The sequence below is a fragment of the Oreochromis niloticus genome, unplaced genomic scaffold (assembly GCF_001858045.2).
Source record: "Oreochromis niloticus isolate F11D_XX unplaced genomic scaffold, O_niloticus_UMD_NMBU tig00001767_pilon, whole genome shotgun sequence".
Taxonomy (NCBI): Eukaryota; Metazoa; Chordata; class Actinopteri; order Cichliformes; family Cichlidae; genus Oreochromis; species Oreochromis niloticus.
In genome coordinates, this window is record NW_020327468.1 from 195,758 (window position 1) to 204,567 (window position 8,810).

An 8,810-nucleotide genomic window follows, 5' to 3' on the forward strand; every position below is an offset into this window, starting at 1 on the left:
GATCCTGGAATAATGGGAGCTTCCATCTTTAAAGGTCTGAAGAGGAAGAAGTTTACAAGGAATCATTTAGAAGAGTTTCAAACATCAACTGATTGAATCCATGAATCTGAAAACGTGTTTGTGAGTGAAAGAGACAGACATGTACAGACTGAACTATCTGTTCAACAGTCAGAGTGTTTCTCTAACAGGAGACACTCTTTACACTCCACTCAGCACAGGGACACTGAGGCACCAGGAGGATAGAACCAAAACCCAGGATAAAGAGTTTGAGTGAATGTGGTGTTGAAGGTGTGGAGGTGGATCAGAGTGTCAGAGGAGACTCTGTAGAAGGACAGAGTGCCAGCAGGACAGTCCACATACACTGCTGCTCTGTTAGAGACAGAGGAGGAGGAGGAGGAGGAGGAGATGGATGTTTGTATGTTATTGTGCCAGACAAAATGAGGACCATCACTCCAGCAGTACAGATTCCAGGACTGATCATTGTATCCAAACACACAGTCATCACTGTTTCCTTTCCTTCTGATTCTTCTGTAACTCACTGATATAGAAACGTATCCTCTCCACTCGACCTCCCAGTAACAGCGACCAGTCAGACCATTTCTACACAGCAGCTGATGAACATCAAATCTGTGTGGATGATCAAGATATGACTGAACCTCCTCCACATGTGTCACCTTCCTGTTGTTGTCAGACAGTTGGAGGTTTGTGTTCACTGTGTTTGTGTCGATTGTGAGTTGACAGGAATCTGATGGAGAGAACAAACACAATCCAGCTGCAGTTATTGATCCATCATCTGTTCATTGATTGACACTTTGATGATGACTCCTGACATGATGAAGATGGTTGAATGTGTGCTGCTTTGTTTTCATGAATCCCATTAAAAACACACTTACACTTCCTCAGACCTGGTCTCAACCATCGGACTCCAGCAGGCTCCACCCTGAAAGGAGGAGGGGTCAGAGCAGCACAGTCAGCATGCATACATGGACATTACATGGCTCTCATACACATGAACATTCACAGTGTTCATCAAAGTGAAAGCCCGGGGGAATGAATTGTCTGTGGTGTCTGTTTTTTGTTAACAACACTCTGTATCGTCTGCCTGAAGGAAGAAATGTGAACAGTTTATCTCCATGATGTGAAAGGTCTGTAGAGATGTGTTTGTCCCTCATTCTGGACCTTTACAGGTCCTGGGTGGAGGAAAGACAGCACAGATGAGCCTCTATAACATAGGTGTCAAACAATTTGGCCCGCAGCCTAATTACATTTGGCCCGCGAAGCCATACCAAATTACTATTAGAGCTGGCCTACTGGTATTATACAGCTAATATATATATAGTTTAGTATTAAGCTTTGCCTGTTCCATATTCAGTTTTTCAGCAAAACTTGTTTGAGTCCATAAGAAAAGATTAATTCTTATATATGGAGGAAGATTTTTTTTCAATAAATATTAATGTTATCCCACGACTTTGTTTCAGTTTTGAATTTTGGCCCACTGTGTATTTGAGTTTGACACCCCTGCTCTATAAAGACCTTATTGTCTGGCCCTGTCGTGCTTCATGACTGAGGCCAAGCAGACAGTGATTGATGGAAACAGGACAGAATGGATGATGCCATTTCTACAGACTGCACATGGTTATATCTTTGGATTAGTTCTGACACATTCATCAACACCATATCTCCAGTCATTGGAGAAAATATCAGAGGAGAAAAAAGTCAGATTTTTACTGTAAAAACCACAAACATGTTTAACCAATCATTTTGTACATTTTAAAAAATGATGCACAAGTTTTGCAAACAACTATTTCCCTAAAAATGCAGCCGAGGCCTCAGAAGGTTTTTATATAAGCATTCCAAACTATTTACAGAATAATCATGTGTTTGCATCAAATAAGAAGAAACACAAATGATTTGTGTCACTGCAAAAAATTGTTTGTGTCCACTATAAGACAGAGGAGAACAGCAGAGGGATAAACCTGCAGGTCTGACACAGTACATAGTGTGTGTGTGTGTGTTTGATATGTGACCCTGTGAAGACTTCCCAAGCTGGTGCTAGGAGCACAGTGGTCCACCTAAACAAAGGGCTATTATGCTTAAACAGTTACAGAGTAGGTGTCCTCCTATAGTATACTCCTTGGATTATTTTTGTTAAAAGGTCAGAGAGATAAGTCGATTCTATGACGTACTATTGACCAGTGTAAAAAGCTGGAAAAAGCTGGTTTTAATACCAGAATTTATTTGTTTCTCAAATGAGAAACAACTATCGAGAAACACTCCTAAATCTTTAGCAAACTGTCCTGACCTTTTCCAGAGGATGTTAGCAGCTAATGCTATTTTGATGTGAATTAGCATTACGTGCTAATGCTAACACTGGTTTCCCTTACTTTTTAACAATGTGAGTAGATAATGCTAACACTCTTTTCCCTTGGGTTATAACAATGTGAGCAGCAAATGCTAAGTAGGCCGCAATTAGCACCTACGTCTAATTTAAGGCAAATACGCATTAGAACCTAATGCTCATATCGTTTTCCTTTGCTTTATAACAATGTGAGCAGCTAATGCTAAGTATGCTACCGTTATTAGCTTATGCCAATTTGAGGAGAATAAGCATTAGTAGCTAATGCTAATACCATGTTTTCTTGGAGTTAATGCTAGATAGGCTGATATTATCAGCTAATGATAATTTGTGGTGAATTAACATTATCTGATACTGCTAACAATATTTTTTCTTAGTTTTTAACAATATAAGTATGAAATGCCGCACTTAAATTGGAAAGCATTAAAAATAGCTAATGCTAACACAATTTTTCCTTCAATTTTAGCAATGTGAGTCGTTATTAGCTAATGCTAATTTGAGGTAAATTAGCATTAACTGCTAATGCTAACAATGTGAGTAGCTAATGCTAAGTAGGCTGTAGTTATTAGCTAATACAAATTTGTAATGAATAAGCATTATCCACTAATGCTAACAATGTTTTTTCTTACTTTTTAAAAATATCAGTAGCTAATGCTAACACTATTATCCCTTCAATTAAGCTTATTTAGCATTAATTAACTTCATTTCGCATAAAAAAAGTTAGTGCTAAATAAGCTGCCATTAGTGGCTAAAGCTATTTTTAACTGAATAAGCATTGGCAGCTAATACTAATACGTTATTTTCTTGCATTATAACGATGTGAGGAGTTTATGCTAAGTAGGCTGCCATTAGCAGCTAATGCTAATGTTTTGCCTTGCTTTCTACAACGTGAGCAGCTAATGCTAAGTAGGCCACTTTGCTCTGCTCAGGATTTGTGTGAACATTATGCACTCTGACAAACTCTACATTCAAGGCTGAATCGTCAATAAATGTGTTCTCAAGTATATATTTTTTTTAATTGTTGTCAAACAACAGAGTGAGAATGAAATATTGATTTTAACACAGCCCATTAGCAACATTAGCTTGTCAGAGTTTCCAGTATTTAAGCTTCCATTTCCAAATGTTAGCTGCTCCTATCTGCCTTTTTGTCTCACACACTGACTGAAATGATTCACAGCCTTGTTTCATCCTTCTGTCAGTGTCACTGACTGTCACTGTGATTGTTGACACACAGCATGGGAAACATACACATGGCTGACACTTTATTAGGTACACAGTGGCCACCATCTGAGGTACAGTACACCTGTGACCTATTAAAGGGTATCTAAAGCTGTCTCTGTCCAAATATTTATGGACCTAACTGTAGGTCTACTTTTAATGAAACTCTCAACATGACTTATCAGTTATCATTAATGTTCCTGCAAATAGACTCCTTGGAGACCCCCTACATAAATATCCATTTACTATCCAGCTAGACTAGTGTGTCTGTCCCTGAAAATATTCCTGCATGTATGATTGTTCATGTCTCATCTGCAGGAAACAAACAGGGAGTGGAAATGTTTCCAGCTCTTCCTCCTCTATCAGACATTCTCTCCATACCTGAGAGTGTCCAGTCTCCAGCCTGGATCCTTCAGTCCAGCCGACAGCAGCGTCATTCCTGAGTCACCTGGATGATTGTAGCTCAGGTCCAGCTCTCTCAGATGGGTGGGGTTGGAGCTCAGAGCTGAGGCCAGAGAAGTACAGCCTTCCTCTGTGATCAGACAGCCTGACAGACTGCAGACACACAAAACAACAATCCATCTGTCGACAATTGTTTTCTCTTTGTCACAATAACATCTATCCATTTACATCCATTCAATGTAACTTTATTTATAAGTGACAATTGCCAACAGGCAACAACAGTCATCTGAAGCTGTTTAACAGAGTAAGGTAACAGCCTCCAATATTAGAGAGAACCATCAGACCCATCAGACCATCAGACCAACCATCAGACAGTCCACTGTGAGCAGCACTTGGTGATGGTGGGAAGGAAGAACTCCCTTTGACACAAAGATCCTACCAGTGAAAACATGCTCCAGGAGGAGCATCTACCATGACTGGTTGCAGGGTAAGGGGAGAGAGAAGAGATGTTTGCTGTAAAGAAAACAGAAAGAGTCAATAAAAGCCTCTTTAGACGGTAAACAGTTTAAAACTAAGACATTTAAACTGGTGATTCTCCTTCTATGCTCCATTTCCTCTCTAGACCTCCTGTTCCTAGGAGGGATTTGATTGGCTGAACGTCCTTTTAGCCTTTTTTTAGTTCTTTGGGTGCTAATCAAAGAGGAAGACACACGAGTCATGTGACGTGACATAAAGAGTACTCTGATTGGTTGGGATTGACAAACTATGGTGCTGTTTGCAAGCTTAGATTTGCAGTGCAAAGAAAATCTCTTAGATAGGGATGAGACGCTCCACAGTGACGTTTCCACACTTTGGAGCTTCTGAAGTGCAAATGTTTGGAAACGCTGCTCCAACGCGTGGTTCAAACACTCAGATCACGTGACCTCAGCTGCCACAGGTGGCATACCTGCTGCTTCCATGTTAGCATGTTAGCTCCAACAGGTGGTCAGTGTGAGAGCGGAAGATGATATCAGTGACATCCAAACATTAAGATTAACATGCTCCCACTGGCACAGATTATAAAGAATAACAAAATAAACTATCACAGCTATGCAGATGACACACAGATATATATCACCATGTCACCAGGAGACCGAGGCCCTGTACAGGCTCTTGGTAAATGCATTGAGGAAATTAATGACTGGTTGTGCCACAATTTTCTCCAGCTAAACAAAAATAAAACTGAAGTAATAGTCTTTGGTGCCAAAGAAAAACGATTACAGGTCACCAGAGAACTTCAGTCTATACACCTAAAAACCACAAACTAGGCGAGAAATTTGGGTGTAGTGATGGATGCAGACCTAAACTTAGAAAAACACATTAAGACAATAACAAAGTCAGCTTGCTATCACCTCAAGAATATTTCAAGGATAAAAGATCTGATGTCTCAACAGGACCTGGAAAAACTAGTCCATGCATTCATCTTTAGTAGGCTTGATTACTGTAACAGCATCTTTACAGGTCTACCTAAACAATCAGTTAGACAACTACAGCTCATTCAGAACTCTGCTGCTCGAGTCCTCACTAAGACCAAAAAAGTGGACCACATCAGTCCAGCTCTGAGGTCTTTACACTGGCTGCCTGTCCGTCAGAGGACAGACTTTAAAGTTCTGATGCTGGTCTATAAAGCCCTGAATGGTTTAGGACCAAAATACATCAGTGACCTCCTGACCCAGTATGAACCTTCCAGATCCCTCAGGTCATCTGGATCCGGTTTTTTATCAGTTTCCAGAGTCAGAACCAGACACGGAGAAGCTGCATTCAGCTTTTATGCTCCATATATCTGGAACAAACTCCCAGAAAGCCTCAGATCAGCTGAAACACTCAGTTTATTTAAATCCAGGTTGAAGACTCACCTGTTCTCAGCTGCATTTGAATAAAGCACCAAATCTGCACTGTTTTACTTTTAGGCTTAAATTTCAAAACTTACATTTGAATCACTGATTTTATCTACTGTTCCTTTTTTAAAATCTTAAATCATGCTTTTTATTTGTTTTTGCTTTTAATGTCTCTGTAAAGCACTTTGAATCACCTTGCTGTTGAATTGTGCTATATAAATAAACTTGCCTTGCCTAAAGTGCCAGAGACCAATTAAACGCTCCATGCACAGCAGAAAAAGCCCATGTGAATGTGTGGTATGAAAGCAGCTCTGATGCAGAATATCAGTGCATTTCAACTATTTTCAACTATTTTGTGACTTATTTAAGGCTAAAGGAGAAAATTTATATACAGTAATGGCTAAATAAAGAGCTGGGGCTGTTGCCAGTAAACTAGGGGTCATTTCTGTGTTGCGTGCACTTAAGTTTGGCACACAGTGTTTATTAACATCACACTCGAGCATACCCTCGAAAACCGCACACATGCAACACATATTTACTACGTGTGAAACTACCTGGAGAGGTTGAAATGACTCAGGGGAGCATTTTTTAACAAAAGGAAACCTGCATTTTGTCATGTGGCAGAACTTTGTGCCATCACAAACTCGATTCGAATAAGTTAAATCTGAATTGCTTAATTTGAACAAAAGCTTTTAAAACTGAATTTGAAATTTGCTGTGTAAGACCTTCTTGCCGCACAGCAAGAACGTTCAATTCCTCTATCAGGCTGGGGTCTTTTTGTGTGAAGTTTGCATGTTCTCCCCATGTTTGCGTGGGTTCCCTCCGGGTACTCCGGCTTCCTCCCACTGTCCAACGACATGCAGTTTGTGGGGATAGGTTCATTGATTGCCCATAGGTGTGAATGCGGGAGCGAATGTGAGCACGAATGGTTGTCCGCCCCTGTGTGTTAGCCCTGCGACAGACTGGCGACCTGTCCAGGGTGTACCCCGCCTCTCGCCCCATGACAGCTGGGATAGGCTCCAGCGCCCCCTGTGACCCTGAAAAGGATAAGCGGAAGCGAATGGGTGGGAAGATATAAATAAAGCTAAAATACGATAGTTTAGACTTTAATTTGTACTTTTCCCTACTGTAGGTATCTCTGCAAACATACAGGGCTCTGAGAGGGTCCAAGATCACAACTGTGGAGTTTTAACGGAAACAGTCGTATTTGTTTGTTAAAGCTGGACCCAGAGCAAACTAAGCTAAATTAGCGTTTTTAGCTAACAGCAACAATAAGCATAACAGTTACTGTTAGGCTACCATTTGTTTACATTACGCTTTTTCCTATACAGGTAATACATTTATTACATTTATTACCAACCCGAGAGTTCCATCGGTCATTTGACATGACTTATGAATACTTAATCTGTGCCCACCCCAGCTCAAGATGCTGTAGGTCCGCTCAATAACACTCCGCAGGTACAACGTAGCTCTATTAACTGGTACTCGATTACTCTGGGCTTTCACAAAGGATCTGGATGTCTGACCCAAACAACTAAATTTAAGAACTGACACTAAATGGTGAGCAGTGATACTAAAAGCATGAAATACAATTTTAAATTAAATTAATTCATTTTCAAAGTATAAAAGTCAGTTTCAATTTAGTGACGATCATTTCAAACCAATACATTGGATTTCAAATTAGGCCAATTCCAAATCAGTTTCTGATGGCACAAAGTTCTGCCCATAGTGTAGTTAATTCTTCAGAAAAAATTTAAAAACAAGCATTTTTACACCTGTTAATGAAATAAAATAATTCCTGCTCTTTAATACCTAAACAATGCAACTGATATATAGTGTCAAATGAGTGCCAAAGTTGGCCTTTCTGTACAACGTCTAGATATTCATGTATTAACAGTGCTGTAATTTTTCACTATTTCACTTTAGAAACATAAATCTTTGCACAGATCATGTTTAAATGTTGGTTACTGAATTTCTGAAATAAAATGTGAACTGAAACATATTTTTAAAAGGGTTACCGTATTTTCACGACCATAAGGCGCACTTAAAAGTCTTAGATTTTCTTCAAAAAGTACGGCGCGCCCTATAGTGCAGTGCGCCCTGTGTGTTGTAATGAGGACGTAGTAGAGAACACCATGAGAACGCTAAAGGGTGAAGTGTGGGCGTTGACTGTAGCGGTCACGGTCGCACATACCTGTATAAAAGAACAGGTATGTGCGTTATGCAGGACATCGTTGTTTTAACAACACTGACAATGGCGAAGAGACACGCTTACGAAGCACAGTTTAAACTGAAGGCCATCAACTACGCGGAGGAACATGGAAATCGAGCAGCGGCGAGAGAATTTAAGATTAACGAATCGATGGTTCGCAAGTGGAGGAAGCTAGAAAACAAGCTCCGGCAGGTCAAGAAAACGCAGCTGAGTTTCCGCGGACATAAGGCGAGGTGGCCCGAGTTGGAGGAAAGACTCGAGCGGTGGATCATCGAGCAAAGAACGAGCGGGAGAAGCGTGTCGACGGTCACCATTCGGCTAAAAGCGGTTTCACTAGCTGAAGAGATGAACATTGAACATTTCCAAGGCGGCCCGTCTTGGTGCTTTCGTTTTATGAAACGGTGCCATTTTTCCATCCGGACCAGGACTACGGTAGCGCAGCAACTTCCACCGGATTATAAGGAAAAGCTGGCCATCTTCCGCTCGTACTGCAGCAAACACATCGGCGACAAAAACATCCAGCCCAGCCACATCACAAACATGGACGAGGTCCCGCTCACTTTTGACATCCCGGTGAGTCACACTGTGGAGAAGAAGGGGACCAGCACCGTAGCGATACGCACAACGGGGTATGAAAAGTCTTCTTTTACTGTTGTGCTTGGCTGCCATGCTAATGGACAGAAACTGCCGCCTATGGTGATTTTTAAGCGAAAGACTTTGCCTAAAGAGAAGTTTCCAGCAGGAG

At 40.9% G+C, this 8,810-nt stretch overlaps 2 long non-coding RNA genes across 2 annotated transcripts; both read right to left on the minus strand.

Moving 5' to 3' along the window:
• Positions 1-559: 559 nt before the first annotated feature.
• LOC112844871 (uncharacterized) lies at positions 560-924 on the minus strand. Its single transcript, XR_003217627.1, has 2 exons — positions 894-924; positions 560-745 (listed from the first exon to the last, which is right to left on the minus strand). It is a non-coding gene; the product is annotated as an uncharacterized LOC112844871 (long non-coding RNA).
• Positions 925-1,071: 147 nt separating this feature from the next.
• Positions 1,072-3,996, minus strand: LOC109199717 (uncharacterized). The gene is made up of 2 exons (XR_002060031.1): positions 3,956-3,996; positions 1,072-1,190 (listed from the first exon to the last, which is right to left on the minus strand). It is a non-coding gene; the product is annotated as an uncharacterized LOC109199717 (long non-coding RNA).
• Between the last annotated feature and the right edge of the window lie 4,814 nt (positions 3,997-8,810).